General features: G+C 40.2%; 1 protein-coding gene and 1 non-coding gene across 2 annotated transcripts in view; one reads left to right on the plus strand and one right to left on the minus strand.

Moving 5' to 3' along the window:
* The window catches only part of LOC116666325 (protocadherin Fat 3-like), a 278718-nt gene that overhangs the window by 167080 nt on the left and 85844 nt on the right, over nt 1-25794 (plus strand). The gene's annotated exons all lie outside the window — the stretch shown is intronic.
* Nucleotides 23609-23711, minus strand: LOC116666757. Its single transcript, XR_004323651.1, has one exon. It is a non-coding gene; the product is annotated as a U6 spliceosomal RNA (small nuclear RNA).

The following is a 25794-nucleotide window of genomic DNA, read 5'->3' on the forward strand; positions in this document are numbered from 1 at the left end:
GAGAGTCTGTTTTTGTTTTGTAGATAAGTTCATTAGTGTCTTCTTTTTTTCTTTTTTTAGATTCCACAGATGAGTGATATCATACGGTATTTTTCTCTCTTCCTGGCTTACTTCACTTAGAACGATGATCTCCAGGTCTATCTATGTTGCTGCAAATGGCATTATTTTATTCTCTTTAATGGCTGAGTAGTATTCCATTGTATAAATATACCACATCTTCTTTATCCAGTCATCTATCGGTGGACATTTAGGTTGCTTCCATGTCTTGGCTATCGTTAATAGTGCTTCTCTGAACATTGGGGTGCATGTATCTTTTCAAATTCAAGTTCCCAGAGGAGCAGAATTTAAAGGTCTTTCTGCTTGCTCTTATCTAACCTTGGCAATGGGAGATCGGGTTTGTACGTAGGGATACCACTGTGGAGTGGTTTGCTGCCAGTGGGTATTGAGTACTGAGGTCTGTCTGAATTGGCTGCCTCTCCCAGCCTGAGTGAACAGCCAGAGGGCCCTGCAAGTTTTGTGACTGGATGGGAAACTGCAGCTCATGAGTAAATCATGCCAGGCTGCCCCATCTCATGTCCTGTTCTAGTAAGTCAGTGGGTTTCCTTTTGTTGTCTTTTTGACAGCTTTATTGGCTACATACATTTATACATAAATGAGATTTGGTAATAATGCAGTTTTTCTCCATTAGTGATACTATGACGATATATTATAGGAATTTTGTACCACTTAATGTGTGTCACAATGTTCATTACAAAAGCAAGGCTAAAACTATTTCCAAAGTGCTTTTTGGTTTGGCCTCTATTAAAAAAAAAAAATTAACTGGAATTTGGGGGATTTGGGCATTAAGCAATACATTTACCCAGATGTTAAAAGTTAATTCCTAAGGGAGAGGGAGCTCTTGTTTATGGTATGTGAAGGAAGCTTAAAGGGAATTAGTTTAATTGTGTAAGAATATTAAGCAATCTTCTGCCGTCTGCTGTCAGTAGCGCCTAGGTCCCTTAAGGTCTGCTTTTCCATTACTCTGATTTTCGCCCTGTCTGGATGGAGTTCCCAACATCATTAACACACCTCACACAGTTTCTTTTGAAGCTTTGGCTGGGTTAAATCATTTTTATTTATGCAAAGTGGATCGGCTAAAACCTTTTCCCCAAATACCTGCCAAAAACCCCAGCTATGTTTGTCTTCTTCTGCAAGTGACACATGGCCAATTTCACTCCGTGTATTACCCCGGTCACCAGCTACGCTATCTAATTGGACCTCTCTCCCTGCCCATCTTCCCAGAAAAGCTCATTTTGTTTTGGAACCGCCCTCTATTCCCCACCTTGCAAGTGCTCCACCTCGCTCTTTTTTACCGCCAGAATATATGTATATACACATGCATAAATATATCCTCCTTTTTTTAACTGCCTCCTGTCTTAAGGGGATTTCAGTGACAGTATATTTGCCTGTGTAATGGCACACTGTCGTGCAAACTTCTTTTGACCACAATCCACAGTGAGAGTTAAATTTTACATCATGAACCGGAATACACATCCACACGCACGCCTGCACGCACTCCACAGAGGACCCCACAGAGGCTTCTGCTCAACAGTATTGTGTTAACTTCCTAGGCCTGCTGTGACCCAAAACTGGGTAGCTTAAAGTGACAGAAATTGATGGTTTCCCCGTTCTGGAGGCCAGAGCCGAAGGTAAAGGTCCCCTTGGGTTGTGTTCTCTTGGACGGCTCCAGGGAAGCATCCTCCCTTGCCTCTTCCTAACTACCAGGATTTTGTTGCAAACTTTGGTGTTCCTTGTCTTGTAGATGTATCACTCCAGTCACCTGGATGTCATCTCTCTGTGTCTTCACATCATCTTCCTTCTGTGTGTGTATATCCCTATGTCAAATTTCCCTTTTTTATTAGGACACCAGTCATATTGAATTAGAACTCACCCTCATAGTTTCACTCTAACTTGACTACATTCTATCGAAATAAGGTGACATTCTGAGGTACCAGACAGGGGATACCCCCAATTAGGATGTCATCATATCTTTTTTGGATGGATGCAATTCAGCCCATCCTGAACACTAACCTTTAAATAATGCCTTAATGTCTGTTCTATTCTCTTATTTAAAATGTTGCTAATTTCTCACTAAGTTAATTTCACATAGGTTTGAAATACTGTTTAGGATAGTGGTTCTGAGTTTGAAGCTGGCTTCTCTGATCTTCAGTTTCCGCTTATAAAAAATGGAGGTTATCATTCGCTTTTCTACAGGATTGTAGTGAAGATTAAGAATAAAATGTAAGGTACTTGGTAAATTAAATATAATAAAAATGATGTGCAAATGAGCAGGAAATCAGGAGCAGTACCTTTTAATCTGCTCAATGACACTACATAGAATCCTTTAAATATGATGTGATCAGGATCTGTCGTTGTTTATAAAAAATTCACTGAAAGCATGGGGCTGTTAACAATTATGTATAAGTATATACACATACCGTACGAGATACTAAATTATTCATTTATTCCCCAGTCTTTTAATGTTGGACCAAGGGTTGTGTTTGTTGCTGTTGTTGTTATTTTAAGAGTCCCAGAGTTGACCTTTCACATCATTTTTCTTGCATAAAGCCCATATCACTTATAGTTTCCTTCTGAAGTTTGTTTTTTTTTAATAATAAAGTGAGAATTAAAACTAGAAAGTAATCTGAGTGTAGAATTCTGATTAGAGCTTTCTCTGCTGATGTAGAAAATAGCTAACTATTTCCTGGAAAGTTTCACAATGGTCTTGCTCACAGCTAACTTGATGGCTGATTTAACAAAAATCAATTCTCATTCAACTTAGTTTTCTTTTTATTCACATTCAGTTTATTAGCATATGCAGTATTTAGTTAAATTGTAAAACGCTGTTAACAAGTAAAACTGGCATCTATAGTTTAGGGCACAAACCCAGCTGATTCTCAGTGAGCCTAATAGCCCAGTTGGTTCATGCAGAAAGGGTGGTATCCTGGAGAAGTGCCTACTGGCCAAGAACCTTCAGTCCAGCCACAGATGTGGGTTCATAGCTTACAGGAGAAATCTAGACCAGTGGTGGATTTGGTGAGTTGGTTAAGTGGTGGTGGGTTAGGGAACTGCTACATTTGGATGACCACTTACACAAATCAGTTCTCTATTTAGGGAACTCTTGTCTAAACCTTCTGCAGCCCTCCTCATCTTTACATCTACCACAGACACAGGACTTGTGGTTGGGAAAGCAGAACCCGGCCAGTAGGAGATAAATTAAGTGAAACAATACAGAGAAAGAAAGAAGTCTGAGGGATGTATTCCTTTGTACCTGCTCCACTCCAAGGGTGCTCTTGTTATGGAATCCAGGCCCATACTGCTCACCACATGCTAGGCCAATAAATCAAGAGGTGAGTTGCTGGGGTAAGGAATACCGACTTTATTTGGAAAGCCAGCAGACTGAGAAGATGGTGGACGAGTGTCCCAAAGAATCATCTTACCTGAGTTAGAACTCAGGCTTCTTTTATTCTATGGCTGCGGGGTGTGGTTGGTTGCTGCACACTTCTTGGTGCTGGAATCCTTTGTTCTTGCAGTTGTCCACATAGATCCCCCATGACAATGTTCCTGTAAGCCTCCAATAAGACAGATGTTATTCTCTATTCTGCAAATTTTTCTCTCTCTATGAATGGACAGTGGTTATACCTTTAAAGGTGAGAGCTTTGAAAATGGACTGTCCTGTATATCTCAGGCTAGAGACGACATTCTTAACTTGTAGCAAAAGGAATAGAATCCAAAGGTTAAACAGATCCAATATGGAGTCAGATTTGTTCTTCCCTATGGCACTCTGGGCATGGACTTGGGATATATGCTCTTAGCTCAGTGCAGAGATTGTTGGCTCCTCCTGGCTCTAACTCGGCACTTCTGAGACTGCTCGGAAGAGAACACACACCTCCCAGTGAAAGAGCTTTCGCTGCTGATGTAGGCACCTTTTTGCCTGTGTCAGTATTTTTATGTAGCAAAATGGGTTTAAACTGAACTTTTAAAAAGGCAGATAATCTACCTTCACCAAGTATTTACTAGGAAATGTCAAGTGAGGTTTTATTAACTTGGTGAGATAATGCCAAAGAAATACATAGGAGGGCTGCAGCCTGGCTTGAAACAACTGAGAGACATTTTCTTTGTAACTGTCTTAGCCTTGGATCACTTATCCACACAAGGAATACACCTTGACTTTGATTGTGCTCTTTTAAGTGTGCTCTCTGCAGATCACAGCCCTCAACAAACAGGCCTAATGCTCAGAAGATAAGGTTGGTGAAAAATGGCAAACACTGTACATGAGCCAGAGCATGAAAGAATTTAAAATAAAGGCGTCTGGAGTGAAAAGTAGCGTGGGTCATATTATCTTACATTCATGCATTGCTTATTCTTTTTCAGATGTGCATTTTCTTGCAAACATCTGTATTAGGAAAGTCCTTTCTATGCAGTTTTCTTCCCAAATAAACTGAGACTTGGACATTTAAAGGTTAGACAAATAACAATAGGATAAAACACGCAAAGAGGGGGAAGGTAAAAGTAGAAATTAAGTACAATGTGTGATAAAATGATGAATATTGATATCAACAAATAAGAAGAAACACAAATCAGTAATATTCAAAAGAATCCTTATTTACAGGGTTAGTAGACATTAAAAGGTTTATGGATGTGCATATACTAACAAAGAAAATGATGTGAACAACTAGATGCCAGTACTTTTAAAAATCTAAATGAAGTGCACAAAATCCTGGAAACTATACAGATGATTAAAATTGACCCAGAAAGAAATAGAAAACCTGAAAAGATAAAAAGGAGGCTTCTAGCTCCAGCTCTGACACATAAAGGGTTTGGGAATTGTTACTCCCAACAGTACGGCAAGAACAATAATAAATACCTCATTAAACTGAAAATTGACTTTTCTTGGGGTTTGGTTACCTGGAACAGAAACCAGCAGATGCTGTCAACTGGTTGGAACATTTTAATGGTAATTTTGATGAATTGCTGGAGGCTGAGTACAGACAAGTGGAAGATTGGAAAGCTCCTGGGAGCTGAGGTCTAAGTGGGTCACCACATTTTCACAGGCGTTACGTCCAGAACCTAACCAGTGCTCAGGGGAGAGCTGATGCAGGAAAGCTCCCCTCCGGGCCCCGGGAAGGGGAGGAGGGAAGTAGCCATGTCCATCTCTGAAAGGAAGCCCTCTCAGACTCTGCTCCTTAACAAAGTTCTAGTCTCCAGGGGGAAAGGCTTCTCCAGAGGGCAATTCTGAAACTTATCCCAGCTGAGGGAAGAGAACTGGCTCCACTCCAGCTGTTTCCAGGCTTCTTGTCCCACCTAGGGGAAAACTAAATAAATAAAAGCCAACAAGGGAGAGAGCTTTGAGGAAATAAACTGGGAATGTTTCAGCCATTATAGCCAAGGAGAGAGTTAGGGGGCAGGGGAGAAATAAGGCTCTGCTTCTGAAGAGGGACCAAACACTTCTGAAAGCCACACCCCTGAGACACAGCCTGCCTAAGATGGAGACTTAAGGGGCAGAGTTGAGAATACTTCTCTCTCCATATCATACCACCACACTCATAAGCCTCCAGTAACCATGATAGTGGGGTACAGCTGAAGAGGCTGTGAAACACAGACTCTCTCTGAGAATTAGTAAAAAGGGAAGCCCAAAAACCAAGAGAAGAGGAACAAAGAAGCCCACTATAGGACTTTGAAGCCTTGGGTACCAATAGCTGAAACAAGCATTAAACACAGCTTATCTCCTAACCAGATTAACTTAAATTCTGACCCTAAAGTCCTATTTGTTTCAGTACCTTTTATCCTGTACAACATGTCTTGCTTTCAGTAAGAAATTAGGTTATACCAAAAGTCAAGAAAAAATGATCTTTCTCTCTCTCTCTCTCATACACACACGCACACGCACACACACACAGTGTGAAGAGACAAAACAATCATCAGAACCAGACCCAGATATAACATGGGTTTTGTAACGATCAGACAGATTTTAAAATAATTATGGTTATTACGTTAAAGGCTCTAGATGAAAACAAACAGGCAAGATGCAGATCCTTGTGGTTAATGTCAAAAGATGGGTGAAATTCTAAGAAAGAATCAAAAGGAGATGATAGAAATAAAAAACACAGTAACAGAAACAGAGAATGCCTTTGATAGACTCATTGGTAGATTTAACGTGGCTGAGAAAAAAGAATAGGTGAACTTGAAGATAAGGCGATAAAACTTCTAAAACTGAAATGCAAAGAGAGAAAAGAATGGGGGAAAAAGACAAACAACAGCCAAGAACTGTGGGACAGTATAAAAGGTGCAATATATCTTTTATGAGAAGAAGAAGAAAGAACAGGGCAGAAGAAATATTTGAAGTAACAATGGTTGCACAGTTTCCAAAATTAATGACAGATGCAAAACCATAGATCCCAGAAGCTCGGAGAACACCAAGCAGGATAAATAGCAAACGATAAATCAACCAACCAAACAAATACCAAAAACCCATACCTATACACGTCATGTTCAAACTGCAGGAAACCAAAGACAAAGAAAGGATCTCAAAGCGGGGAAAGGTTGGGGGAACATGAGGAAGTGGAATCAGGAATCAGAACTCTTCCACTCTTCCCACTTCCACCCCATGCCTCCATCATCAACAGGATACCTGATCCATAAGATTTACATTAAGCTTACCTAACTTTCAAGAAGTACCTCATCTCTATTTTATAAAAAGTTCTCGAAAATTTTAAAAGGCAGGGACAGGATGTGAAGGAAATGGTACAATTTGTTTTCTAAGGCTAACCTTTTTACCAAAACTGGACAAGCCCAGGATAAGAAAACTGTAGGCAATTCCCACTTGCAAATATAAACGTGAAAATCTTTAGTACAACACTAGCAACTGAATCCAACAGAATAATCTAAAACAAAAATCCATTATGTCCAAGCAGGATTTCTCCTAGGCGAAAGAGTTCAGCATTAAGAAATTTGTCAACTGCAAAAACTGATAAACAGATTAAAGAAAAAGAGTTAGTTATGTAATTTGCTCAGTCATATAGCTATTAATGTGCAAGTATGATTTCAGCTTGCATAGTCCAGAGCTAAGCTCTTAAGTACTATACTGTCTCTGAAGAAAGACCAAAAACAAGTGAGGATGGAAGGATGAGGAGAACTGTAATGGCAACAGGTAGAAACAGACTGTGGCAGCTAAGCAAGATATCTCATTACACTGATCTTCTATTAGGGTTTTTGTTTCTTCTCAATTTTACCCAGTCTTCTAAGTCCCCACCCTCAGTGTCCCCTTAAATTGTTCCATTCCTAGGTTTCTCACTGACTAGCTGTGTGTCCTTGAGCCACTCTTCCTCCCACTTATTCCATCAAAAAGGAGGGTCGCCCTTTGGAACATAGTCTCCCAGAAAAAGCAAGTTAAATACAATTCATTGCACCATGTGATTAAGTGTCATGGGGATATTACAGACCACAAGTACAGTAGGAGTTCAGAGATGAAAGCTGGGGATATGGTCCAGGAAGGCAAAATGAAGGAGTTAGAACTGAATTAACCCTTAAAATTTGGGGTTGCCATTTTCAGAGGTAGAGAGGATTTAACAGGGCACTTGTTCTAGCCCAGGACAACAGCAGTGCTGAGGGGCTAGAGATGGGAATGTGTAGGTCAATGTAGGTCAGTCTGCTCCAGTGGGAAGGAAAAGTTCGTACTGAGGGGTTGTGGAAAAAAACTATGGGAAGCGTTTGTTATGGAGTCTATCCTATAAAGAAAAACAAGTCAAGGTTTTGGGACTTTCATCTATGAACTGATTCATTTGTTCCTCCATTTAACAAATATTAAGCATCTATTCTCTACCAATCTCTATGCTACTGTCCAGAGTCCAAGGTTTAAAAAGAATAAATCCTGCTTTCAAGGAGCTTTGCAACTAAAAAGACAGATGTGTCTGTAACTAAAATGCACTGAGACAGGTGCTGTACTGGTGGAATGTGTGACTGGGTTTAGGAGGCCCAGAAGAAGAATTGATTAACTCTGTCAGACAGGAGAAAGAATAACAAAGAGTTGGAAGAATCTAGTCCCAAGTCAGTGACCTGGGATAACTTTGAGTAGATGATCCATCTTTGTCAGATCTTCAGCGCTGTTTCTCACTGAGCATCAGTGGATGTTAGAGGCCTTACTTCTGTGTTTGGTCCCAGCCTGACGCCGTTGTGTGTGGGTCATGGCCTCAGAGCCCAGTATGGCCAGTGGATGAAGCTGGTTGGTTGGCAGTTGCTCCAAAACAGCTCTTATTTACTGCTTTCCCTGTGTTCTTCATGGCCACTTCTTCCCCAGTGCTGTTCAATGGATCCTTTACTTCCAGGTGCAGGGGTCACTCTCCTTTCTCCGTGTATGCATGGATTACCGTGATCACGGAGGATTTCTTCCTGATGCCTTCCCATGATGCTCTGGAGAAGCAAAGGCATCATTGAGGTGCATCTGGGAGCTGTATGTGACATTCACTGTGGCTCAGCCCCTCAAGCCCTTGTTCAAACCAAAGAGGTTTTACTGTTTGGGAAGAACTTGCTGTATAACAGGATCTCACCGAGTCCTCTTTTGAGTGACACATGCAGATGGCATTAGAATCAGACTCCCGTCTATACATTATGATCCTTGAACCAACTGGGGAACTTTGAGAAAAGTGTGTATTTGGTGGGTGTGGGGAGAGGGTAGAGAAAGTTGGGAATGGGAGTAGCTAGAAATTTTGTATCCTTAGGCAGTTTGCAAAAATTTGAACTTTTCAGTGACCAGTGACATTTTGCTTTCTTTTACCAAAATTGTTTTGTTTTGGACTTTTTCCAGTTTCCTAGTGAACCCATGAACATTTTGAAACTTAGATACTTTCAGGACATAATCTTGACATTTGAAATATGCCTTGTTATTATAAAAGCTTAAAAAAATGCTTCATCCTTGGTTCATGAGTGCATGTTGCTTGATTTATACGGGGCTGCTTGTGTATCCTTCCCAGTCTCCACTAGGAGTTCAGTTTTTGCTTCTTAGTGTGGCAACAACAGAACTTTTAGAAGGATTCTCTTTTACCATTTGAGCCATACAGTCTGTGACTTTATCTTAAAGTTTCTATGGAGATTGTCTTGTTCTTTGAGAAATTGTTTTAGGAGCTAGTGGTCTAGAGGACTGCAGTTATTTTATTTCTTGTTCCTTGTGTTACCCGGGCCCCTGATAAAACCATATTTTCGTAGCCACTTCTACACTTCTTTTCTAATTGTATGTTGAGCACATAAGGGATCCTTAAAAATTCCTCCATAACGAATTGTTCCCTTTCTTAAATAAATGCTTCCTAAATTAGAGTAACCAAGGGAACAGCATCTCATTTCCCCAAACATAATCTGATTTCTTTGCCTCATGAACGTGATTAATTTGCTGGCCTGAAAGCTGTACAGACTGTGTGGACTTACAGAACTGTTTCCAAAGGGAAAGATAACTTATGTGGAATCCTTCCAATCATGTGCTCTGTGTGAGCCTGGCCTGGAGGAACACTGATTTCAATCCCTTTTTTGGGAACCAGTAACGGCCCATTCTGGCAGCTCCCCAATAGGCAGATTCCAGGTGCCTCTAGGATCCAGGTGGCTGTCTCCAATGTGGATTAGATGGATACATTGTTACAGGCAACGCCAGAGTCTCCAGGTGTGGGCCCTTTTCCTGACCAGCTGAGGAATCTACCCTCCAGACCCTGGAGAGGCCTCTATTTCTTTTTCTTTCTTTTTTCCTTTCTTCCTTTCTTTTTCTTTCTTTTTTTTTTTTTTTGAATGATCCTCTTCATTTTTTAAAATGTGTGCCTCTATTTTCATTTGTCTCATTTGTCCATTTTTAAAATTTTTGTTTTATTGAAGTATAGTCAGTTTACAATGTTGTGTCAGTTTCTGGTGTACAGCATAATGTTTCAGTCATACAGATACATACATATATTCTCTTCATATTTTTTCATTATAGGTTACTACAAGATATTGAATATAGTTAGTTCCCTGTGCTATACAGTAGAAACTTACTGCTTACCTATTTTATATATAGTAGTTTGTATCTGCAAATCTCAAACTCCCAGTTTATCCCTTCCCACCTCCTTTCCTCTGAGTGACCATAAGTTTGTTTTCTATGTCTGTGAGTCTGTTTCTGTTTTTTAAATAAATTCACTTGTGTCTTTTTTTTTTTTAAGATTCCATATATAAGTGATACTCCACATATAAGTGATATCATATGGTGTTTTTCTTTCTCTTTCTGGCTTACTTCACTTAGTATGACAATCTCCAGGTCCATCCATGTTGCTGTAAGTGGCATTATTTTGTTCTTTTTTATGGCTGAGTGATACGCCATTGTGTGTGTGTGTGTGTGTGTGTGTGTGTGTGTGAGAGAGAGAGACAGAGAGAGAGAGACAGCTTCTTTATCCAATGATCTGTCGATGGACATTTAGGTTGCTTCATGCCTTGGCTATTGTAAATAGTGCTGCTGTGAACATTGGGGTACGTACATGTATCTTTTTGAATTAGGGCTTCCTCCAGATATATGCCCAGGAGTGGGATTGCTGGATCATATGGTTAAGTCTATTTTTAGTTTTTAAAGGAATTTTAAGTTTTTTCTTCATAACATTGTCAAGTTAGTGATTTTACAAAATTCCTCTTAATTTCTTAGAAGGCACGACTCGTGGAGACAACCAGAGAAAGGGACTCTGGAAGGCTAAACTTTTTTTGAAGATGAAAATATGCTAGCTGCCAGAGACCAGTCTCAAGGGAACTCTTTCTGCTCAGGCTTAAACCAGATGATTTTATTTGCTAGAAAAATTATTTAGGAGATGTTGCAAGAGGCTTGGAGGGGCAGACTGTTTAAGAGAGAAAGGTAAGGAGATGGAGATTGACTAGTAACACTGAAGGGATACTTCTTGAGAAAAGGGGTTTATTCATTCATTTGATGATGGGGCAGATACCAAGTGCTGGGGGCACAGTGGTGAGAAGAAAAGAAGGCAGAATTCTCCAGAGTATCTTAGAATTATGCTCACATGTTATTGCTTCATACATCTCCCAAACACCTGGAACTACTGCCTAGTGCAAGGTAGCTACTCAATAAATATTTGTTGAGGGAAAGCATGGATAAATAGTAAGAGTGAATTTGTCTGATATCAACCATGTGTTATTTTCTCAGTTTTTCAGTGCTTATACCTTGGCTTCAGTTCATTCATTTAGTGTAGTTTGCCTGCACAGCTCTAGATTGATTTGAGAGGAAACGCCCTTGATTACAGACATACAACTAGTCAGGACTGATCAGACTAAAATCTAGTGTAGACTCCTAATTTAACGAGGAGAGAAAAAAATTACCCGAACAAGAGCATGGGTAATTATGCTAAATTTCATGACTTCTGGGTCATAAATGGATTTTTCTTGCTGTTCATCTGACACGAATTAATTCCAGTTGTAGCTGACTGTTAAGCAGCGGCTTGTAGGGTCCTTTATAACAAGAGGACATTAATTCCTGTTAAATTATGATGTGCCTCCTGCAGAATCATACATTTCATTCATATAGATGCAGCTAATAAGGAGACAATGAAAGACCGAGATTATCAGAAGGAGGCTTTTGCTGCAGAAATTGAGGGGGAATGAACCTTCACATCCCGTGAGGCCATGTGGCGAGGAAGAGCTTTAGCGCAAGTGTCTCAGTCAGCTTGGGCTGCCCTAACAAAATACCATGGACTGGGGGCACTCAACAGCAGCAGTTTATCTTCTCAGAGTTCTGGAGGCTAGGAAGTCTGAGAGCAAGCTTTGGGCAGGATTCAGTTTCTGGTGAGAGTTCTCTTCCCGGCTTGTTAGGTGGCCAAAGGACTTTTCCTGTGAGTTCATGCAGAGAGAGCGAGATGGAGAGGGGGCGGGATGGAGGGAGCAGGGGGAGGGAGAGAGGGCTCTCTGCTGCCTCATCTCATAAGGACACCAGTCCTAGCAGATCAGGGACCCATGCTCACGACCTCATTTGATTTTAACTACCCTCTACAGTCCCTGTCTCCAAATACAATCACACTGGTGGGTTGGGGCTTCAACATATGCATTTAGGGGGTACAGTTCAGTCCATAGCAGTGTGGTAGCTTCAAGTTTGAACTCCAGCTCTTTCTCTGGTTAGCTGTTTCAACTCTGGCTGGTTGCTTAGGCTCTCTGAGTCTTAACTCCTTTAACTACATATAACATGGGAGTAAGATCACAGCCTGAGTTGAGAGATTGCAGGAAACTAAATGTATGAGAGTCCTCGCCCAGGCTGGGGAACATGGCGGACCCTCCCCAAAGGCCAGCCCTCCCCCATCATGCCCACATGGACCTTGTCCTTCTTTGCCCGTCCAGGCTGGGTTCCAGGTTCGCAGGCACATGTTTGGCGTTAATGCCCCTTTCAGTGATCAGTGGCTTATAGTCTAGGAGGGCAGAAACCTCTTCAGAAGCATGGATTAAACGTGGAACGTGTGACGACCTGAGTAAGTGGTGATGTTGAGAAAATGAGAGGATTAGCGAGCACATTAACGCCAGTGGAAATTATGGAATAGCGAGGCTAAGGAAGGCATTTTTAATGATTTGAGTAAATGAGAGAAGTGACTTTAATTCTGTTCTTTCAAGTTATGGGATTAGGCTAAGGCCTTTCTTTGATGGGAAAATAAAATGGAATAATTTTCAGTGGAATTCCATTTTAAAAGTATGCCTATCTTTAAATATTTTTCTTTAATAATCCCGTCAACTGTTAATGAATTAAACGTTATGTATAGAAGTGTCGTTTTTATTTCCTGCTCTACAGATAAGTCTCCTGAGAGAAGATTCTACATCTTCTCTGGGCTTTTCTTCTCGTGGTATTTGAAATTAAATTCCTCTGGCCAAGTGTTAATGTATAATTCTTATTCATGATTTTAGCACAGATGTTAATAAATGTCACCAGAGTATATTTGCTTTCTTTATTAACCTGAATTAATGAAGTTTTCTTAGATACATATAAATATAAATATATATAAACACATCAGTGCAACCGGAACCTTGATATTTTTAAAGAGAGAAGCATATCCTTTCCTCCCTTTTTTTGTACTGAAGAAAAAAATTTTGTCACATGTTATTCCAGCTGCATCCCAGTACCTTTGTAGATTTTCGTTAAATATCCCGTTTGTGCCCGCGTATTAGCCCTCTAATGAGCTAATATCAGTTCTCTGCCACAGTTTATCGGTGTTATTTCCTCACTCAGCAAATGCATCTTCTTTCATTCATTCAGGCGGTGGAGTACTTGTCAGTTGGTTCTATTTAGTGTGACAGGAGGAAGGAAAATAAGCTGTGCTTGAAAGTGCTGTCAAATTACTATCTTTTATTATTTTTTTTTTTGATCCCAGTCCCTGTGTTTGCTATTCAAAAGAAACCCTTTATTTTAGGGCGTTGAGTACAAAATTAGATCAGTTCCATAAGATAATGACCATATCTCACAGTTACTAGCTGGTGTGATTGCAGGGTAATGCTTACAGCTTAGAGTCACTGCTTGTTGTGGTTCCTTGATGAAGTGGACTCGTTTTTTTTTTCGCTTTTGCTTTTGTGTTTTGCCAGCATCAGAGAGCGTTCTGTACTGGCGGTTGGAATAACAGAGCTTTCATTTTCCTGAATGGAGTGGAGTGGAGTGGACATCATCTTTGTGACTGCTAAATTGTGCTGAGGCGTTGGTTTAACTACTCATTTGTAAGACTACGTAACAAAAAGCATGCGATGTTTGATTCTAGGAAAAGAAAAAAAAAATCTCATAGAATTAACATGGGCCACAACATAAGGAATCACAAAAAGTCCACTTTTAAGATTAGTTTTAATTTAGATTTATTGACGCTCTTTTGAGGGTTATGACTGTATCTGCTCTGTGTAGGGTAGTCTATGATTGTTTTGTTGTTGTTGTCATCAGAGCTACTGCAGCTTTGGGATTCCATGAATCCAGAAATCCCTTGTACTGCTTTCTGCTCTGACTTCCTCACCTGCAATGCTCATTGCATTCTGTGACCATTTAAAAGTTAACTGTACTTGGAATTTTTTATGTTGTGTGTGTGTATACACACTCTGGGACGAATTTAGCGGGAGAATAGAGCTTTACCCGTGTTTTTGAGACATCTGAGAGATTATGATACAATAGCCCTGTGCATGCCGGGTATACAATCTGATAAACACCTTTGTTGAGTCAAATTTGAATTAACTTGAAGCCCAAGAGGCAGTTCCCCAGTTTTTCAATTGGGGGGGGTCCTTTTTTTTTTTCTGTTTTATAAATTCTTGTCTTTTTTGTTTGTTTGTTTTGTTCTCAGCCAAAAGTAAGCGTGGTAGCTGATGGGAGGGAGGGTGAGTTTATTGAATAACTTTCCAGATCAGTTTCTGGCCCAGACTTGAGCTGCAACCAGCATGATTTCAGACATGCCAGGTCCTCATTTGCTCATTGACCTCCCTGGCCTTCCTGCCAGAATCAGGCAAAATAAACAATAAATTAAAAATATGGCTCCTTTCCTGCCGTTTTCTTGGAATACAATCTTGGGGACATTAGCCAAAACTCTAATGAGAAAAAATAAACCTTATCAGAAGGAAATTTTCATAAATCACACTAGATTTTTTTCTTAATATTGAACATTAAGTACAGTTGTTACTGGTGACAATTTCACATGCGTAGATCGGAAGGTCTTAAAACTGTGGAGTCACTTAGGCAGAGAAGCAAGATAAAGAAAACATGAGAAATGATAAAGCCAGGAAAGCCTCTAGGCAAGTTAGAAAGACTCACTTTTAAAAAAATGTATTTAACTATAGTTGATTTACAATATTGTGTTAGTCTCAGGTGCACAGCTTCAGATTCTTTTCCATTGTAGGTTATTACAGGATATTGAATATAGTTCCCTGTGCCATACAGTAAATCCATGTTGTTTATCTATTTTATAGATAGTGGTGTATATCTACTAATCTCAAACTCCTAATTTATCCCTCCCCTGCTTTTCCCATTTGGTAAACATGTTTGTTTTCCATGTTTATGAGTCTGTTTCTGTTCTGTAAATAAGTTTTTTGTGTCATTTTTTAGATTTTATGTATAAATGATACCATAATATTTGTCTTTCTCTACCTGACTTACTTCACTTAGGATGATCATCTCTAGGTTCATCCGTGTTGGTGCAAATGGCAATATTTCACAGAAGGATTCACTTTTTAGGGAACGAGTTGAAGATGTTGTTTCATAAGCCTTGCAGGTCTTTGTGCTAAGCATTGCAGAAATTTCAAAGCTGAATCAGACCACAGTCAGTAGGAAAGCACATAAAATACTGTAAGAACATGGTATAAGAACAATGACGAATGCCCAGAGAATACAGATGTCTTTTTATGAGACATAAAGTAGGGAGAGATTGCTTCTAGCTCACTGCTTCTGAAAGTGTGTCTGCAGACCTGCTGCATGCTGGAAGTGTGATTTCCTGGGCCCCACCTGCCCTTATTCTGGGGGTAGGGCCTGGGAATCTGTGTTTTGATGAGCCCTCCAAGCTATACTGATGCTTGCTAAAATTTGAGAAATATTCAGTGTACGTCAAGAGTGAATCGGGGTTTCATGGGGGAGGTGGTATTTAAATTGAGCAAAAGGAACAGACAGAGCATGAACAGACACTTCAGGAAAGCAAGTTTGCAAAGTCCTTAAGCTGCCATCTATTTTAGTGCCTCCAACTCTTGGAGTGAAAGATTTATTTTGTATTTAATCTAAATGCGTCATGCTTTTCCATAGACTGTTTCCTCTGTTTTTCACCCTCAGTGGAATTGTGAATCATGGTGATCATATTTTGCATAATAGCCTTTGCTGTATTTCAAGAATAATATTAAGTTCCCCACTGTCTTCTCTTCCCTAGGCTAATTAATCCTCATTTGTCAGCCTTTTCTCCTACCTTCCAACCTTTTTATCATTTTCATTGCTCTTGTCTGGGCTTTCCCCGAATTTTCCGTATTCCTCCAAAGTTACAAAGACCCAAACTATACCTGGTGCTGGTTGAGGTCTTTGCCTCTTCAGGCAAAGTGGATGAATATCTTGGCCTCCACGTATTATTTTTCTTTGTGAGAATGTACCTCCCGAAGTAAGAGAATGTAAGGTAGTATTTTTAATGTGTTGTCCTTGGATTCATGGGGACCTGGAGTTTGGTCACGTGGGATTCTTAGATCCATTGAAGTTCTGGCCATTACCTGGAGACTCAGTAACTAGCAGGATGTCCACATAAATACGTTTCTTTTTTTCCTAACATATTTAGCTGTAATGGAGATGAGTAAAATTCAAAATCTGTTATTTTAATTTCTTATGCTTTCTTGACACAGGAGAAGTCGAGCTACCATGGAGGGAATGTATGCAATTTTTCACATCAGCAAAGGAACCCTTCTGGGTTTGAAAACCCATTTATTTATTGGGGCAATAGACCAGATAGCGGGCATGGTGGCCTGCTTTTATCTGTCCAGTCGGAAGAAAACTATCCACCCTTCATGATACCGTCATGAACCATGTACCGATAAAGTGGTTACTGTATGTGAACATAGTGGGTGGTTAACAGATGGCAGTTATTATTTATGCACATTGACTCTTGGGTCTGATATGTGCCTTTAAAGCCACTATCATCAACTGCTCATCTAGCCCTAGAATATTTAGATCTCATCTGTCAAATGTTGCCACATTTGTCTCCAACTCTGTCTCTGTTCTTATCGCTCCCTTGTGTTTCCTTTTCCGTGGGTGGGGCATGGAGAAAAGATTCTGTTTGGAGACTTTCCTCAGTTTGAGTTGGCCTTCCCTGTGCTGTTTCTTGCCATAAGAGGCCCCTTCCTACTGGATATCTAGAATTTCAGCATTTCCTGCTTGAACTAAAAGCCATCAAAGAGGAAATTGTATGGATAGGTTTGCCAAACAGCACAAAGTTGAACATGTAAGACACTTTCCTATATAGCTGTTTGAGTTTTCACCAAGAACATCATTTCCATATACAGTGACAGGCAGAAGAGGAAAATTTCAGACTCAGGAGTTTGTAAAGAGTTGAAGATGAAATAAATGTTCTTAGCAAAGCTGAGATGAAGGTGTGACTAGTCTCAATGGAGCCTTTCATGAAGGAGATGCAGTTTTCATGGCCTGATCTCTTTTAAACTCTGGGACCTGTGTGTATATCTTGGTGACGTTGGCCAAGGTTGTCCTTTCATTTGTTGCTGTGGAAATGGGTGATGCCCCACCTACCTTCTCTGTCTGCTTTGTGTTTTGTGTGAGGAGGTCTGAGAGTGCCCTTGTTTGCAAGCTTCTTTGATGGGTCATGGCTTAGTTAGTGATGCTCAGGTTTTTTTTTTTTAATTAAAATTTTTTTTATTGAATTATAATCAGCTTACAATATTATGTCAGTTTCTGGTGTACAGCACACAGTGTTCATAGCAGCACTATTTACAATAACCAAAACATGGAAACAATCTAAATGTCCATCAACAGATGACTGGATGAAAAAGATGCTCTGTTTTTATAATGTATTCTTGTTCTACATGCTGGAATATCACTTCCTATCTTCGTCATTTCTATTTGTCTTCTATCCTTAGGCTTCGCTTTGAGTTATTTTGCTTACAGCAAAATTCACTTACCTAAAAACAAGCTGGGAGCAGACATCATCCCTCAGGTCCACAGTTCATAGGTAGGGAACTAAGAGCTCTTATGAAACCAGAATTGACCCAGAAACTAGTGAACAAGTGAGAGTCTGATGTTTGTGGGGAGAACCAGAAGAATTCTCCCTGGGTTGGTGTTCTGGCCAATGCAGGATACTTGATGTTGAATAGAAAGTTGGACCTCCTGGGTGATTTCCCTGGCACTCGTGGTTTTCCATCACCAGTTAAAATGTAGTTAGCGTTCATAGAATTTTAACTTCAGCCTGTCCTTTCTTATTTTGCCTTTTTACAGCATTGCATCAGTTTGGTATTTCTCCACTACCTCTTTGCCTGCAAGAAACACAACACATGGGCTTAGATGATTTTCTTTCCTGGAACATGTTTGACAAAGCTGCATATAATAACAGCATAATTTTCTCAGCAGGAGAACACAATACACTACCCTCTCTCAACTGGGCTTAAAAAAAAAAAACTCTAAAGAATATCCTTACTTAGATAAAGTTGGCTTGTATTTTAATATTTTTGCAGTGACATCTTTGCTTCAGAACGTTCCCAGTTGAAAAATATGAAACTTTCTTTCCTGATGTGCTGGGGGAAAGAAACTTGATTCTCCTGCCAATTTTAGCGTGAATAACCACGGTGCCTGTTTAACTTGTTCTCTGTAAGTTATAAACTTAGAATATTCCTGCCATTTCCCAATTTTAAAATGTGTTCTCATTTGATCTAATTTATTCAGCAATGAGGGCTGATGGCGTTCCACAGATTGATCAACCTCTCGGTTTGTTACATGCCTTGGGTACTGCATTCCTGGATATTTGTGTGTTCTTGGCATGTCTAAATCAGGATGGGCACAGACTCAGAATCCTTGGAGTGGAAACAGATGCCCCAGGCCATTAGCTAAGCTGTCCTCCTGCATCACTGGAGCAGCACAATTGCATTTTATTCACCTCGTGTTGGCCATAGTTTCAGAAGAGTTGAGTCTCACTAGACCATCCTGTGCCTCCATGCTTCATTTATCAGTGGCTGTGGTTTGGAAAGACACTGCATTGCCATGGTAGAACAAAAGAGCAGCTCTAGTGTCAGAAAGGAGCCAACCTACCACGAGGCACAAAGCAGATGATTCAAAGCATCTGAAGTCTAGGACGAATTTTGGCGGTTTCTCTGTTACCATTGGCTTTGCAAGGTCTAAGTTGGTCCCTGAAATAGATTTTGTTATAGCCTCTACCATTGTGAAGGCAAAAAAAAGTGTAAATAGCCATGTGGGTAAATGTATTTATCTTCCAGTATAAGATTTTTTGCTGTGTTTTAAACCCTATTCCTTACAGTTCAGAGCAGACCATCTTCACACAGGCTGAACTCCTTGAAACCTTTTTATCTTTCCATGTTAATAGTAATGATAATTAATTTATATGATGTGTGAAATAGTGTTTTTTAATACATTTTTCTTTCATCGAAATGATGAATATTCTGTGTTCTGTTAAGTATGTATGAGAAACCACTGACCAAGCCACCTGGATCAGATTGTTTATAAACTTTGTCAGTGCTTTGTCCAGGACACAGTGCTGACTTGGCTTAGGACATAAACAGTTCACCCAAAACGTCACCAGTCCCTTGAAAGCAATTAACTTTTTAGCAACCGTCCCCAGAAATTTTGCATGATGGATGAGATTTTCAATGAGGCGTGGGTTCACCTGCCAGATACCCTTGTTTAATGGGTCCTGGTTCAGAGGCAAATACACAGAAAGTGATGAGACCCTTTCTCCGTGGCTCCTCAAAGTCCTTCGCAGATGCAGATCTGTCCACATCCTGCTGAGAAAGATGCATGTGTCTGACGTTAAGTTGGGGCAGAGGATGGGTACCAGGACGGATGCTGGAGGTTAGGCAGTGGCCTGGGGAATTTAGCCAAGGCAGCTTGGATGCGTGCCTTGGAAAACACCAGCCATGCAGAACAATCTTAGGGATGGAGCAAGGGAAAGGAGGATGAAAAGGGTATTGGGCAATTGTTGGATAGTATGAGCTCCTTTTTCAGGTTTAGAAATGAACTTCTAGTCAGCATTGCTTTCGTACAACCTGTTGTTTTGATAGTTCTTAAGAATTTGTGGTGATTCTTTTGTTGTGGTTGTTTAGTTCCTACTTTAAAAGTGCTAACCTACCGTGGAAGTTATTTCTGAATCACAGCTGTGGGGAAGAGTTTGTTGTCAGCTAACTAGCAGCAGGGTTGTGTTTCTCATTAGATAATTAAACCCATTTTAGGGATTTGATTTTGAATTGTACACTCTCGAATTCAACATTAAAAAAATACATAATAGATACCTTTTAGGTATTATGCTGGATCCTGGAAATACCAAACTGAGAAGAATGGACTCCGTTCTCCTAGACTGTGTCATATAGTAGGAAGACAGATACATAAACTAATAATTACCAAGTAATGTGATAAACGCATGTAGCCCTAGAAATGCGAAGGTTAAAAAAATGAGCATGGACGAGGTCATGATTAACTTTCCAGGAGGAGTATCTGAATCCAGAGAGACTTCAGAGAGGAAATGACACCTGAAGCAATTTACCAGGTTGATAGAAATTTACCAGAAGGGGAAAAGACACAAGATGGAGAACTTGTACTGGGCAGAGCCACACGGCATGGTGGAGTGTGCATAGATGGGGTTTTTATGTACTGTAGTCTTAAACCACTCATGATGGGAAAGAATTGACTTTACAGAATCTTAAAAAATAAACTTAAAAAAAAAGAACTAAAGTAATGGATTCTGATTTTTCTAATAATGGCATACAGTATCATTGGTACTCCCTGTGTATATTTAAGTAATAGCTGTGAACTTAAGCTTAGGTGAGAACCATCTTCCTTAAATTTAGGAGAGGAAATAGTAGCAGTAGGTTTAGAAGGTGCTTTTCTCTTAAACCAGCAGGTGCTTGGTGAAACCCATTGAGTGTGTGCCGGGGGGACTCTGAGGTGGGCATTCTGGCCTCCTTTCAGTCCATCGCTGAAGGAGGGTGTAGTGTCAGGCATGTCACTTAGCGGACTCTCACTTTCCTCTTGATCAAAATGAGCTGTTTGTATGTATAATATCTAAATTCTCCTTCCAACTCAGATTCCATTACCTATCAAAACACCTTTCAATAAATTTTGACACATAAAGGAGAATAATTCACATGTCTCGAAAATTCCCTCATACTGGATAGCAGAGGTCTTATTCCATATCACTTAGTAATTATCACTTAGTAAATGTATTTTGTGTAATGATGACCTTCTACTTGAAGCAGTCAGCTTCTACTAGGCTAGAGAAGAAGTTTTAAAAATGCCATTTAGGTATGGAGGTTCCTTAAGAAACTAAAAATAGGGTTACCATACGATCCAGCAATCCCGCACCTGGATATGTATCCAGAGAAAACTATAATTCAAAAGACACATGCCCCCCAGTGTTCACAGCAGCATTATTTACAATAGCCAAGACATGGAAGCAACCTAAATGTCCATCAACAGATGACTGGATAAAGAAGAGGTGGTATATATACACAGTAGAGTATTAGTCAGCCATAAAATAGAATGAAATAATGCCATTTACAGCAACATGGATGAACCTAGAGATGATCATATTAAGTGAAGTAAGTCAGACAGAGAAAGACAAATATCATATGATATCATATATATGTGGAATCTAAAAAAGATACAAATTTTATTTACAGTCTATAATGGACTCCAGACATAGAAAACAAACTATGGTTACTAAAGGGAAAAGGGCAGGGGGAGGGATAAATTAGGAGTTTGGGATTAACAGATACACACTACTATATATAAAATAGATAAACGACAAGAACCTACTGTATAGTACAGGGAACTATATTCAATTTCTTATAATAAGCTATCATGGAAAAGAATCTGAAAATATATGTGTATACATACATATGTATGTATAACTGTATTGCTTTACTGTACACCTGAAACTAACACTGTCAATCAATTGCACTTAAATGTAAAATAAAATTTTAAATATTCTATTTAGGAATAATTATAACAACAAGAAACTTCAGTGAAAGAGTTAAACAACCTGCCTCTCTCCCCAAAAGAGAAAACAAACTTTTCCATTATAACCCCACCAGGCACTGTCAGACCTGCTGAGATCCTCACTGTCACCCTCCAAGCATGAGCCTGCATGCCACGTCCTCAGGGGGCGATGAGCATCTTTGCAAAGAGTCGACTTCCAGCACATCTGCCTCACTGTGCCTGCAGGTCCCAGGAACCATCTGAAGGGCTTACTGACCCTGCTGTTCTGGGGACCACTCCAGCCAAGAGGGCTCATCCCTGCCTGCAGGGACAGACGCATAATGCAGTTTGCTTTAGGGAATCTGTTTGGGTTCTTTCTCGAATCAAAGTTGGTTTTGTTTTTGTTTTTTCTAATTGATGTAACTTTGCTGGGAATTGCCTCTTAGGTGTGGATGACCAACAGGTACAACTTCTGCCCTCACAGTGCTTTCATTTCAGTCTTTGCAAAACACAGATGTGGCTATTGTCGCTTGTAGGAAATCACTGGGCCTGGGGAAGAAAACATTTTTATAATATCGTGACCTTCCTGCCAAACATCAGTCTAGTTTTTATGAGCAGAGCAAAGGAGTGTTCAGAAGAGGCTTTGGCCTTTGCTTGGTCCCCTGTTCACCAGGCTGCTGACACATTCGCTGAATCTGAAAGCCTTCCTGTTGCCCGACCCCCAAATTCGTGTTCTGTCTTAAATTATTAGTGCTCTTATAGAGATTCCTTTGGAAACCAGAACCATTATAACAACCTCTAGATTTTATTTTCCTTATGTAAGTATTTAATTATAAGACAGCTTTCGTGAAAGCTTAGCGTTTCTGTTGCTGTTAAATTTTCTTGTTTCATGGTGTCTACCTTGGGTGCTATTTTCATATCTCTGCAGCATTCTTAAAAGTGGTTTCAGGGACTCTTCTGCATTTCTAAGTAGATCTGACTTCCAGGAAGATCTTGTATAGCAGCTGGTGGGTATTTCTGCTGACCTACAAAGATCCAGGAAATTCATGGGGCCCTAGTTTTTGTTAATCCTATTATAAGGGGTGCCTGAAGCGGAGAGTTTGGGGCTTGAAAAAAACTGAAGATCCCCATGGAGATTAATAATAAGCGATAAAGAGGTAGGAGGGTTAGGTTACAATTCTTTCAGACCTCAGATTTCTTTAATCCCTAGGTGTGCTGGGTTAGTGCTTATCTTCATGATTGGATTAGCAAAGGTAACAGGAGTTTGGAATTTCACTTTCTGCCTCTCTGCTTTATGTTTTTGACTGGTGTTCCTGTTGTATGTTTGTTGATCCCAGCGGTGTATCTGTCTCTAAAGCCCGGGCCCCTGACCAGGCTTAAATGAGATCAGTGACAGTCCGGAGCCAGTGAGTCAATTTCAGGTGTGCTCTTTGTAACTTGCTTGGAAGACTTCATGCCATCCCTCTGGCTAAATGACAAAATCACCAGTCGGCTCGAGGGGAATTTATCTTTCAAGGGTAGCCTCTGACAGACTTTAAAGAATGTGGGAAACTTGTTTTGTATGACAGATCAGTTCCTTAAAGAGAGACATGGAAAGTTCATTTAGATTTGAAGCCCAATCTGATTTCTGTAGCTGATTGTAGGAACAGGGGTCAGCAAAGCACAGCCTGGGCTGGTCGCTTGATGTTATAAAGTTTTAATGGGGCACAGCTTTTGCCATGCAAGGGCACAGTTGAATAGTTGCCACAGAAACCCTCTGAATCACAGAGTTTAAAATATTTACTATCTGACCCTTTACAGAGAAAGTTTGCAGAACCCTGCGTTAGAGTGTTACTGATGCTTAATGTTAAGTAGGTCAATTTAGCTGATCGTTGTAAGTTGTAAAAGGAAGGAGTCTTGTTAATCAGTTCCTACATTATCGTTTCTGCTTTCCCAAAAGTGAACTTTAAAAAAAATATGGCACACTTCACAAATTTGCATGTTATCCTTGCGCAGTGACCATGCTAAATCTTCCCTGTATCAAGTGAACACTCTTTGGACCTCACAGAAAGGATACAGTGATAGGAGAGGTGGAACCAAGATCGCATGTGGATGGCTTCACTCAGCCTTATTTCAGGGAGACCTCCTAGAGCCCCCGTTCTCATCTCCCACCCAATTTTATATCTGGTGGGATTTCACATTCAAGTTCTGGTCGCAAAGGATTCAGCAGTTCTGGAGGACGTTGCTACTATAAGCTCTGATCAGCCTTTCAACTCAGATGGGGCTTGAGGGACAGAGAGAATATTCATCATAACTACATCCTTACTAATAATTTAAATTCTATGAATTCCAAGACTTTGGCAGCTTGACTCAGTAAATCTTTCCTGTCTTTTTTTTAAACAAGGGAAAAATAAACAGATTAAAGTGCACTTACAAGCCCAGCTGGCTTGTTTTTAAGCTCCCAGAGGAGCACTTGACTCCCCATTCCACTATTTTTCCTTTTTATCAAATTGCTAAGAAACAGTAACTGAATTGATTTAAATGATTTCTATCACACATAGCCTTTAAGACAAGTAATCGGTTTATTATGCTCAGTCATAACGATGGCATTTTACTTCTATGAATTGTATTTTCAGCAGCGCTCATAAAATACCCAGTTTGACTTCGTTTATTAACTTCCCCATTTTTCCATTAACTGATGTTTTCCTGTCTCCGATAATTTTCCTGCCCGTTGATACTGCATAACTCGGTAGAAATGTGTCTTTAAAAAGAACGAACAAAACCTTCTTTGAGATTTGGGTAAGATGATTTTATCTGAATATATCTCAAAGAATAATTCTTCAGTTTTTGTTTTAGTCAGATTTCACCTTTAATGTTGTAATCTGAAGATCGCTTTGAATTTAATTACGTTAATTTTTGAGGCTTGCTATTTAGTAATCTCTTATTGCTGAGAGCCTAGACATTTAAAAAAATAGCATTTCATTTTCTACTTTTTAGATAAGAAGATATGATTCAGTTTTCATTTATTCAGCTCTTGTCTGCAAAATTAATTAGAAAAGATGTCTGGTCTTGTATTAATAAGTTTCAGTTTGGTGTTTTATTCACTGTTGAGTCTCTCAGTCTGTTGCAGAAGCCGTCTAAGCCTGCATGAGGCAGCCACATGATTTTTTTTAGCTTCCTCCTGTTTTATTGGCAAGTGACCATGTGTATGGTAATTGAGCAATTGTGTGCTTACATGGGTTTATGGAATTTGCATCAGCAACTTTTGGCGATCTTAAATTTTTGTCTCCAAACAGACTTGACAAGGAAGCTTTCTCAAATACTATCTTTTGGTTAAAAATGTATTTCTCATTTTATTGAGTGACGACTATCTCAAAATACTGAAGATGCATGTCCCTTTTCTCTTGGCCATCTCTTGGGTCTTTGCAATCTTGGAGACTGAGATAAGTTTCCATTTGTAAGGGGGAGAGTGAGATGTAAGGGAAAGGGGATGAAAGTTGACTGACCACAGGTGGGCCGAGGTCAGTGAGCTAAGTGTTCACATCCTTCATCAGAGCCTGTCTGGTCCATCATCCTCTGGTTTTTTCCCTCCCTGTTAGACAAATGCAGTCCCCATGTGGCAGAGCAGAGTTTGGAGCTACGCTTTGTTTTTTCAGTCCTGTTTTCTTTGGTTTCTCTGGTGAGATGGGATTGACTCTGCTGTCAAGGGAGACACCCAGTTCCCTTTCATAGCCGCTGCCCGCAATAGCATTTCCTCCTTTGTTTGAGTCCTGACCCATTCATTCCTTCCCGAACAGAACCATATTGCCCTGCCCCCTCTGCCTGACCCTTCCAACCCTCTGCCTGCCCCCGTCTCCTACTGGTCCTTCCCTGACCCCACTTCACTTTTTCAGTTCCCGAGGGCAACTTTTTCCAGGGAAAGTGCTTGTGTTAAACCTGGGCCTCTCTGGCTTGAGACAAATCCCATCTTGAAGTTGTAGGGCTTGTTCAATGACTGACAAAGCCAGAAGGCCCTGGGAAGGGATGCAGTCTGAATGGGGCTTTGAGGAGAAGAAACTCGGTGGGGAGTGTGGGGTGGGGGAGGAAAGAGCAGAGGCTCAGTGCAGGATGTCTGTCGGGACCAGGTTGCCTTGTGATGAGTGTGCTTGCATTGGGCA

This window comes from Camelus ferus, chromosome 10 (assembly GCF_009834535.1).
Source record: "Camelus ferus isolate YT-003-E chromosome 10, BCGSAC_Cfer_1.0, whole genome shotgun sequence".
Taxonomy (NCBI): domain Eukaryota; kingdom Metazoa; phylum Chordata; class Mammalia; order Artiodactyla; family Camelidae; genus Camelus; species Camelus ferus.